This window comes from Crinia signifera, chromosome 2 (genome assembly GCF_055691185.1).
Source record: "Crinia signifera chromosome 2, ASM5569118v1, whole genome shotgun sequence".
In the NCBI taxonomy this organism is placed as follows: domain Eukaryota; kingdom Metazoa; phylum Chordata; class Amphibia; order Anura; family Myobatrachidae; genus Crinia; species Crinia signifera.
The window spans coordinates 390,481,481-390,492,467 of record NC_139218.1 but is presented as its reverse complement, the minus strand read 5'-3'; the positions used below and the strand labels follow the sequence as shown (position 1 = coordinate 390,492,467).

Genomic DNA, 10,987 nt, shown 5'->3' with positions numbered 1-10,987 from the left:
TAATCCCCAGGATTAGCGTATACCTGTATGTGTTATGCATATCTGTACTGTCACTTTTGAATGGATACCTACCGGCTGTTGCTACAAATTGCTAGTATACACTAGGATACCTTGCCAATAAAGCCGATTCTGATGTCCCCTGTGCATCGAATCGGATCCGGTAATTGCCTGGCTGTCACAAGGATTTGTCAGATCTTGCAGCCATGGCTGGGATCGTATGCGATACATCGTACTAAAATGACTGCATTTTATGTATCATATGCGATCCTGCCGCCTGGGAACTGCCAGTTGAGTTGGGTGGGATTTCGCATGAGAGACCTTGCGCTAGTGCAGGGGGTGGACAACCAATCAGAGGCAATGAGCCCAAATTTTTTTTATGGTAAGACAAAGAGCCGATACCATGCAGAAAATGACCGTGTCCTAGCTCCCGCAAGGCCACTACCCATTTTTAAATGGGTTGTGGCCCAGCTAGCACTAGGCTATGCCCCATTTTTGTGTTCACGCCTTCGTAATGACATTTTCTAGGAGCATGACCTTGTGTCAAACCTCAGATTGTAGTTAGGCTGGGGTGAGAGAAAGGCAATACTTCAAATGTAGGAAAAAAAAAAAACATTTTGTATTATGTAGATCTCTTTCGCTCAGTGTGCAATTGGGATACAAAATGTTTTTTTTTTTACCGAACCAGAATTACCCCTCCCTTTTGGCACCTGAGTGACATCACAATCTGATTGAGCAGCTTGCCAACAAATGTGTTGTGTAGTAGAGAGGGGCATAGATGGGTCAGCATTAGGAGGGATTGCTGACTCCAGAGTGCCATTGGAGAAGCCAGGGGTATCTCCAGGTAAGCTGGCTCTCATGTTGTAAGCCGTTATCGTGTGGCCTTACACTGGGCTATTAGACCCAGACATATTGTGATCATTTATGGTGTGGGTTTGGGGAGTGTGGTACCCCCTGTTCCAGGTTAGCATGCCCTAACACTTTATGAACACTTCCCTATCACATTGTATATATTTGGTATTATTTTAATCCCACCCTCATTTCCTTATATAGCACTTATGAGCTTCTTATTATCCCCTACTAATTTTCATTTGTGTGCTGCCCTGGAGTGATTAGCCTGTGCTGGCATGAAGGGAGCCCGCACCCCAGACCCATACCCATACCCAGCATTAGGGACCCCCCCCCAGTGACACAGACGCCTGACGTACGGCCTGGGGGCTTCGCCCTGTATCTGCAGATATATGCAACCAAGATCTCTGTATTATCTGATTTTTTCCAAACCAGAATTACCCCTCCCCCACTACCCCTTAAACACTGACATATAGACGCAGGACTAGACGGGGAAATAGGCTCTACTAAGTCTAGGGGATGTTCGAGGGGTTCGTAAAGAATCAGCCGAAGCCCCATAGGGATCCCCTGAGAGTTACTGCATCCCCAGAAAAATAAAGACATACTTTTATCTTTTCACTGCAAATTGCTGAGGGGGACCATAGGCTCCAGGGGAGGGGCCTATGGGATTGCGAAGGGATCCCTAAAGGACCGCGTGAACTACTACAGGGAATCCCCCTGTGGCGACACTGCAGTGAAATCCCAGAATAAAAGACAAATCAAGAAATTATTAAAAAAATAGAAGTGTTAACTGTTGCTTTTTATCAATGAATAAAAAGCGAAGTGAATGAACGGAAGAGAAATTTAAATTAAAACCAATATTTGGTGTGACCGCCCTTGGTCTTCAATAAAGCATAATTTCATCTATATAGACTTGCACAAAGTCAGGGATGTTGAAGGAATGTAGGGCCTTATTCAGAGTCAATCACAAAGACATTTTTTCCTCTAATGGACAAAACGATGCTGCAGTGCAGGTGGGGCAAATGTAACATGTGCAGAGATAGATTTGGATGAATTATTTGGTTTCTGTGCAGGGTAAATACGGACACCCAAATATAAAATTCTCTGCACACGTTACATTTGACCCACCTGCAGCACAACATGGTTTTGTCCATTAATGAAAAAAATAAATGATCAACTCTGAATCTGGCCACTAGACAGAGCACAGCAACAAGACACAAAGTAGTTCTACTGCATCAGCAAGGTCTCTCCCAGGCAAAGATTTCAAAGGAGACTGAGGTCTTAAGATGGGCTGTCCATTGTAAATTTGAAAGGCACGAAAGTGACGGACTCGTCCGAAATTGCGAACGCCTTCGCTGATTATTTTTTCTCACTATATAAATTTAAAAGATGACCCTGTGACCTCTCAACCTACTGCGGAAGGCATAACCTCCTTCTTAGAAAAAATTTCTCTACCCTCCCTGGACCCGAATATCCTCACTTCCCTAGAGAGCCCCTGGACAATAGATGAGATTAGTAAAGCTATATCGGATCTTCCATCTCACCCAATGCAACAAGTGTATGAGGAGGCTTCCACGAAAGGGACCTTTCCAACAGAAATGCTGGAAGCGCGAATTGTAGCATTCCCTAAACCGGGGAAGAATCCCTCCAATCTAGCCAATTTTCGCCCCATTGCATTTCTAAACACGGATGTGAAAATATATGCAAAGCTCATTGCCAATAGACTTGCACCGCTGCTCCCATCTGTCACGAGCAGGTAGCATTTGTGAGCGGCCGCCAGGCATCGGATAATACTAGAAGGATGATTGATGTCCTGGATGCCTTCTCCGTGTCCCCTGAGCCGCTACTATTGCTCTCCTTGGATGCGGAGAAGGCATTGGACCGTTTGCACTGGGGTTATTTACGAGCAGTTCTGACTAAATTTGGTATCAAAGATAGATCCCTATTATCAATATTAGCCCTGTACTCAAAACTCAGCTAGAGTCTTTATAAATGGAATGCTCTCAATTCCCTTTGCTATATCTAACGGCACGTGCCATGGCTGTCCCCTATAGCCCCTGATGTTTGCCTCGGCAATTGAACCATTGGCCGAAACCATCAGGACCACACCTTCAATAACAGGCCCTTCCCTGTTTGGCCACTCGCATAAAATTTGTCTATTCGCGGATGATGTTCTGCTGACTCTCACGAATCCAAGCACCTCTTTACGAGACTTACACAAAGTCCTACAGGACTATTCATCAGTTTCCTTTTATAAATTAAACTGCTCCAAAACGGAAGAACTCCCGGTCCATTTCACCACTACCCTACTAGACCAACTTAAATCTAAATATACATATGCATGGCAGGACAACAGCATTAAATACCTGGGCATACACGCCCCAGCCAAAGCCCAAGACATTCTTTCATGTAACTACCTCCCCCTATTAACTAATCTCAAAAAATGAACACAGGAATGGATGATGCAACACGTATCCTGGATGGGCCGAATAGCTGCTCTAAAAATGGTTTTGCTCCCAAAACTGCTATATTTATTTAGAACAATACCCATTCTACTAAAACACAAAAATGGATGGCCCTTTAATGGCGCTCTTATCACCTGGGGTTCGAACAATATAATCGTCCCTTCTTTGTACAAATCGTCCTTGCGTTATATCTTCGTTAGTTCTTTGTTCCTCAAAAGGTATATCATAAAAAAGAGGAAAAAGAGAGAACAGTATAGTGTAGTAGGTTTTAGATCAAAAAGTATTCTGAGGTGGGGGGTATATAGACCTTCCCATTCCCAGTGGTGTTGTCCTTATTAATCTTATAGGGTCACCCCAGTGCAAACTTGGAGACTTGCTTACATCAAGCTTACATTCATTCAGGATTGTGAAAACATATAACGGTTTCTTTAAACTTATCCACAACGGTCATAAGTGCAAATAGACCACAATGCAATGCTCACACGAATGCTTACACCAAATATATGCGACTCCTCATATAAAAGGTTTCTTTCAAAGTGCTTCTTTTTGTTTAAAAAAAAAAATAAGCCTTTATTTTCAAATGGATATTTCATATAAAATTTCCAATAAAAAACTCACAGGTAACACACAAGATGGAACCACAGTTATAACCAAACTGCAGAATAGGTGATAATGGACCCGGGCATGCTCACCTACTGGCAGGGTTTGGAAACTGGCAGTGTAGACCTGGCACTAAAAACCACCAACGCGTTTCGACATATAGATGTCTTTTTCAAGGTGAAGGAGACCCACTACCTGGGAGCTCCTTTTATTTCCAAGTGGGGATATCCCCGCCTTCCATGGGAGGAACTGTGCCTCCGTTACCGGAAGTGACTAAAAAAGTATAATAGCCGATTTTTATAACATAAAGTTTACATGGTATGATGGATGCCAAGTCCATCTTATATACCTGCTTATAAATTTCTCCTCTCAATACGGCCCTTAAAACACATATAGTTGATAAAATACGGTGTGCGTTCCATTGATATGGAACGCACGCACTTCTGCCGGAAGGTGTCATATTCTTCACCTGCTCGATCTTGTTCTGCGTTCCACTGATGTGGAGCGCACACGCTACAGATGGAAGCATCATACCGCCAATGGGCTGACACTAACAATGCGTTCCACTGATGTGGAGCGCAGTAGATTTCCGGCGGAGGATGTGTACGACTCCATTAGCGGGACTACCAAACTGGGGGGGACAAAATAATATACCGTACCCTATTTCACGCTATTTGACATTTTTACAGTACAGAACATTATAAAAATTAGTGTAAAAATAATTCCAATATATGGAAACACATAAAAATACAATAAAATTACAATTTGAAAAAGGAGCATCTTTAAAGGAACCACTTCATTTCAAAGTCTAGGTTCAAACCTCCTTGGAATTATTTTTACACTCATTTTTATAATGTTCTATACTGTAAAAATGTAAAATAGCGTGAAATAGGGTACTTTGTGGTGTGCATGGTGTGACCATATAATATATCTAGTATCAGGATAGTATTTGTTTTTTTATGCTTAGTTCTTATAATTATATGCTTGGGTTTGATTAGTATGTTATAATGATGTTCTTTTATGTGCCTCACGAGATGTAAAGCGCACATCCATCTTAATATATAAAGAAGGTCCCAGCGGAAGTATTTATATACACACTATGAGGCTCCCCTTAGGTGGAACATTTATATGTGTATTTTGTTCCCCCCCAGTTTGGTAGTCTCGCTAACGGAGTGGTACACAGCCTCCGCCGGAAATCTACTGCGCTCCACATCAGTGGATCGCATTGTTAGTGTCAGCCCATTGGCGGTATGATGCTTCAGTCTGTAGCGCGTGCGCTCCACATCAGTGGAACGCAGAACAAGATCGAGCGGGTGAGGGATATGACACCTTCCGGCGGAAGTGCGTGCGTTCCAAAATCAATGGAACGCACGCTGTGTTTTATCAACTATATGTGTTTTAAGGGCCGTATTGAGAGGAGAAATTTATAAGCAGGTATGATGGATTTGGCATCCATCATACCATGTAAACTTTATGTTATAAAAATCGGCTATTATACTTTTTTAGTCACTTCCGGTAACGGAGGCACAGTTCCTCCCATGGAAGGCGGGGATATCCCCACTTGGAAATAAAAGGAGCTCCCAGGTAGTGGGTCTCCTTCACCTTGAAAAAGACATCTATATGTCGAAATGCGTTGGTAGTTTTTAGTGCCAGACCACCCACACTGCCAGTTTCCAAACCCTGCCGGTAGGTGAGCATGCCCGGGTCCATTATCACCTATTCTGCAGTTTGGTTATAACTGTGGTTCCATCTTGTGTGTGACCTGTGAGTTTTTTATTGGAAATTTTATATGAAATATCCATCCAAGTTTTTAACAAAAAGAAGCACTTTGAAAGAAACCTTTATATGAGGAGTCGCATATATTTGGTGTAAGCATTTGTGTGAGCATTGCATTGTGGTCTATTTGCACGTATGACCGTTGTGGATAAGTTTAAAGAAACCGTTATATGTTTTCACAATCCTGAATGAATGTAAGCAAGTCTCCAAGTTTGCACTGGGGTGACCCTATAAGATTAATAAGGACAACACCACCGGGAAGGCCTATATACCCCCCACCTCAGAATACTTTTTGATCTAAAACCTACTACACTATACTGTTCTCTCTTCTTCCTTTTTTTTTTTTAAATATACTTTTGAGGAACAAAGAACTAACGAAGATATAACACAAGGACGATTTGTACAAAGAAGGGACGATTATATTGTTCGAACCCCAGGTGATAAGAGCGCCATTAAAGTGCCATCCATTTTTGTGTTTTGGTGTTCAATTTTAGGAGGTTTGGCGACCACTATGTTGATGGTCTTTCTATAGCTGCTCTTTTTGGCGCAGTTCCAATTTTGTCTATTTCTTTTATTGAATACCCATATTACTACCTGACTCCCTACTTGCAAAATGTAATAAATTATTTATATCATACATATGGAAAGGCAAAAAACCAAGGCTAGCACGAAAGATAATGGTTCAACCCAAATCCCATGGAGGTCTGGAGTACCCAGATCTCCAAGGTTACCAAATGGCCTCTATACACTCCTCTATAGGGGCATGGATGATAACCGATAAACTCAAACCTTGGGTTATAGTGGAAAGGGGCCTAGTGTCTAAGTTCCCCCTCATGGACCTATTATGGTTACCTCCCTCAGATGTAAAACAATTCACCCAAACCTCCACAGTGGTCCAGGCGATATGCAAAACATGGAATACTTTGAGGTCCCGTATGCTAGGAGGGCCACAACCCACATTAAAACTGTCATTGAAGGCATTAGCACGCTTGATCCCGAATTTGTCCCTCGACTTGTGGACATCTAGTAACATTATCTTGCTGAAGGACATAATAGACTCAGGAACATTACTTTCCTTCACCCAAATTCAAGAAAAATATTCTATACCTTGGAAAGAGTTCTACAAATACTTACAAGTGAGACACTGGTTGCGAACTGTTTCCCCACCCCCTCAGGCCCTAAAGCCAATACCCAATGTGATATGGGCATTACTCCATATGACAAATAGTAAGGGCGCAATATCTAGGTGGTATACATCACTAGTCATACCCCAACATTTTTTCAAAATTCTCTTCTCAAGTTAAATGGGAAAATTCTATGGGCTTGACTATATCAGAGGAGGAATGGCAGTCCGTGTTTCAGCTGTTTTTTAAATTGTCTAAATGTATATCCCATGTTGAACAATATTTTAAACTTCTACATAGGTTGTATATGACTCCCGCCCTCTTCCACAAAATAAGCACCACGAACCCTTGTTTCTGTTGGCGTAACTGTGGTGGGATCAATATATCACATATTTTGGTCTTGCCCTCTATTGACTGATCTATGGAGGCGAGTATTCCGACTTGTCTCCACTATATTACATAGAGTTATCGTCCCACAATCGAAAATTGCATTGTTTCATATTCTTCCAGACATCGCCTCATCTTCTGATAAATATGAGATTGGTCATATACTGTCCTCAAATAAATGTCTCCTGGCTTGCAAATGGAGGACAACTAATATACCTAGTCTTATAGAGATAGAAGAGGCGGTACAATCTCACTTTAAATTTGAAACAGCTGCCATATCTTATAGCTCATCGCCATCATCTTCCGCAACTAAGTTATGGCTAACTTGGATGGAATATAAAGCGGATCTAGAAATGTAGGATATAAATATTGTATGTATTCTCTGAATATGACCATTCTATTGTATTATTACCATACCCCCCCCCCCCACCCCAACCTTGTCTTTATTTTGTACCCTTTTCTGAAGAAAAAAAAACCAAACAGTCATAACTAATTGAATTGTTTTATTGTTTATTTTGATATGTGACATTCAATAAAAAATAAAAAAAAAGAAGGATGGGCTGTCCAAGCTCTTCTATAGAAGCATAAAGCAACTGGAAACTCTGAGGAACGTAGACACATTGGTCGGCCAAAGAAACACATCATGGTTCCAAAATGTTTTCTATTGTATCCACAATAAGCATTTTTCAATGGATCTGTAGCGGGATAGAGTTCTTTGCCTTTGGCAGGAAAAGACGTCTGGCCGTATGTGACGTGCTGTTTTTATCATCTACAAACGGTCCTTCTTATGTCGCCAAAGACTTGACCATCAGAAAAGCAGCACTCACACTGGGAACACGCAAGCGGCCTCTATCTGGTGTGAGTGCGCTGATGCTTGACAAGGCTGGATCTCCTTGAAAAACATTTGCCACATTCCGAGCACTTAAACGACTTATCGCCAGTGTGAGTCTTCTGATGACCGAGGAGAGCAGATTTGCTTCTGCAAGATCTGCCGCACTCCATGCAAGAAAACAGCCTCTCCCCGGTGTGAATGTGCTGATGTTGGCTGAGACCAAAACGGTCTTTAAAACATTTCCCGCACTCCAGGCATGGAAACGGCCTCTCCCTGGTGTGGATGCGCTGATGCTTCTCCAGGTTATATTTACGGCCAAAACATTTGCTGCATTCCGAGCACTTAAATGGCCTCTCCCCGGTGTGGATTTGCAGATGCTTGTCCAGGCTATATTTACGGCCAAAACATTTGCCGCATTCTGAGCATTTAAAAGGCTTCTCGCCAGTGTGAATCCGCTGATGCCTGAGGAAAGTAGCTCTGTTTTTGTAAGATCTGTGGCACTCCATGCATGGGTACGGCCTCTCCCGGGTGTGAGTGCGCTGATGTGCGACAAGACCAGAATGGTCTATAAAACCTTTCCCGCACTCAAGGCATGGAAATGGCCTCTCCCCGGTGTGAATGTACAGATGCTTCTCTAGGTAGACTTTCTGGGCAAAACATTTGTCGCATTCCGAGCATTTAAATGGCTTCTCGCCAGTGTGAACCCGCTGATGTATGATTAGAGCAGATCTGCCAATAAAACGACTCCCACACTCCGTGCAAGAAAATGGCTTCTTCCTGGTGTGATACCTCTTATGTGACAGGAGATCTGAGTTCTGATGAAAGGATTTCCCACAGAAAGAGCAGTGAAACGGTTTGTCCTCGGTGTGACATAGCTGGTGGGTGGTAAGAGCCAGTTTGGAGATGAAATGCACCCCGCAGACCGAGCACCTATACAGATTACTGGCGATATGCGCTTGCTGATGGGTGACGAGGGCTGAATGATTAGGGAAACATTGCTGACACTCCGAGCAATGATGCGTCATCTCAGGAAAGTGTAAGGAGGCGTGCGGACCTGTTGGGGACAAAAGTACAGAGATAAACCTTCTGTACATCAGCGGATGGGTCGCAGCATCATGTGTGAGACATTCTGTGCAGTTATACATACGTACGTACATCAGCTTATAAGCATCAAATGTATATAAATAGAAATACAGTGATGTCGGCGATGCTGTGCCAGCGGAGGAGAGCACATCCCACCTGTCGCAGTCAAAGTGCCCACAGGACCACCGACACTGGCGCAGCTTGGACTTGTCGCACAACAAAGCTATTATTGCAGCATCGCCAAACTCTATATTGTGTACATAGAACATTTAAAGGCCAGGAGTCCTTCAGTTAGGAGTGGCACCCTCCCCCACACCTGGCCTGTTTTTAACTAGTATTGGTCTCCAGCATCCACAGACTGCACACTGAGAGGCACTGACAGGAAGTCCTACAGATTTATACAATTTCTCAGTTTTAGAGATAAGTTTGGGGCACGGGGTCCCATACTTTGTGTGGCCGAGCTGATTTGGGGTTGCACAGTATAAGACTTAATTTTAATGCTTTTGTTTTTCCTAACACAACACTTCTTAGTATTTTAATGAATACCTCTCACCTATGTAACATGTATGAACATATAGCCTTCTAATTAACCATAGTCCAGTGGTTCCCAAACTTGGTACTTAAGGACCCCCAAAAGTGCATGTTGTCAGGTCTCCGCAGAATCACAATTAACTGCACCTGCGGTTCTTTTAAAATATTTTAATGCTACAGCACATTACTAGGAATAAACATTGGGGATATCAAGTATAGATTGTCATTCTAAGAGGAGGCCCCCGGCCATGGTGCAAGACCCGGAGGAGGCCCCCGGCGAGGAGGCTGATGACGCCACCGGTACAGGACGAGGCAGTGCCCCCCCCCCCCCCCAGCGGCAATGGCAGGATGCTGCTCCCACCCACAGCCAGAGGAAGGGTGAGATGAAGGAGGGAGGCAGACACATACAGACAGCAGGACCCCTGCCGGCCACAAACACCCAGTGCCCTGTCAGGGAAGCCCACGGGAGAGGAGGTATGGCTCTGCATCGGGCCAATAACAGTAGACTCCAGCCTAGGGAGGCCTGTAAAAAACGAAATTGCATCTCTACGCCATTAAGGTATTACGACCGCCCTCTGCGCAGTTCCATTACGCCATTTGCGTCTTATTAGCTTAAACGTAACTACCAGGGCCGGACATGAAACATTAATGGTTAATTCTTAAAACTATGTTCCCTTTGTCTTTCTCTGTTTGCGTGAAACTCCCTGTATAAACCCCAAATGTTGTTCTAATTCAACTTATCACAATTGCCGTCAACAGTCGCAAAGGTCAGTTTGGTGAAACAATCACTACACATGACCTTACTGATACCTAGTCTGTGTTGTATGAGGAATCCGTGTGCTTTAGAAACAATGGCTATAATTCCAGCTCATACCAGTTCCCTGTTCCACCTCACCCCAAGAACAAAGACAAAGAATCCAGCATGGTCTGACGAGATTCCCATTTACAGGAAGACGTCCCCGTGAAGCTGAGAGCCAATGAAGAGTTGCCCAGGCCCCTTTCTTGTACCCAATGATCATCCAACCTGACCCCACTCCCCTTTGCTTTAAAGGTCTAAGCGCGGTATCCAAGAGCAACATATGTGATCTAGCCAGAACACATACCCAGGATCCTGGGATTTGTATCCGGCCGTGGTATCTGCTTCCCTTGACGGTAATTGCTGTTCCTTATTTGTGCCAGTTCTTGTGTGTTAGCGGTACTTGCAGTTATATCTATTGTAATAATGTTTCTATTCCTTGTATAAGCTCTACTGTACTATTCTACAAAATATATATATATATAAATATATATATATATTTATTGTGTGTTACTCTGTACCAACCCCCTTTCGTTCACTATGGACA

The 10,987-nt window shown here is 43.3% G+C and overlaps 1 pseudogene across 1 annotated transcript in view; it reads right to left on the bottom strand.

Annotated features, from left to right (window-relative positions):
- The window catches only part of LOC146058575 (uncharacterized), a 279,259-nt pseudogene that overhangs the window by 4,643 nt on the left and 263,629 nt on the right, over positions 1-10,987 (bottom strand). Inside the window, exons 12-13 of the transcript XR_014469871.1 lie at positions 7,976-9,084; positions 6,571-6,625 (exon numbers count right to left, since the gene is read on the bottom strand). The product of XR_014469871.1 is annotated as an uncharacterized LOC146058575 (transcript). The remainder of the gene's footprint in view (positions 1-6,570; positions 6,626-7,975; positions 9,085-10,987) is intronic.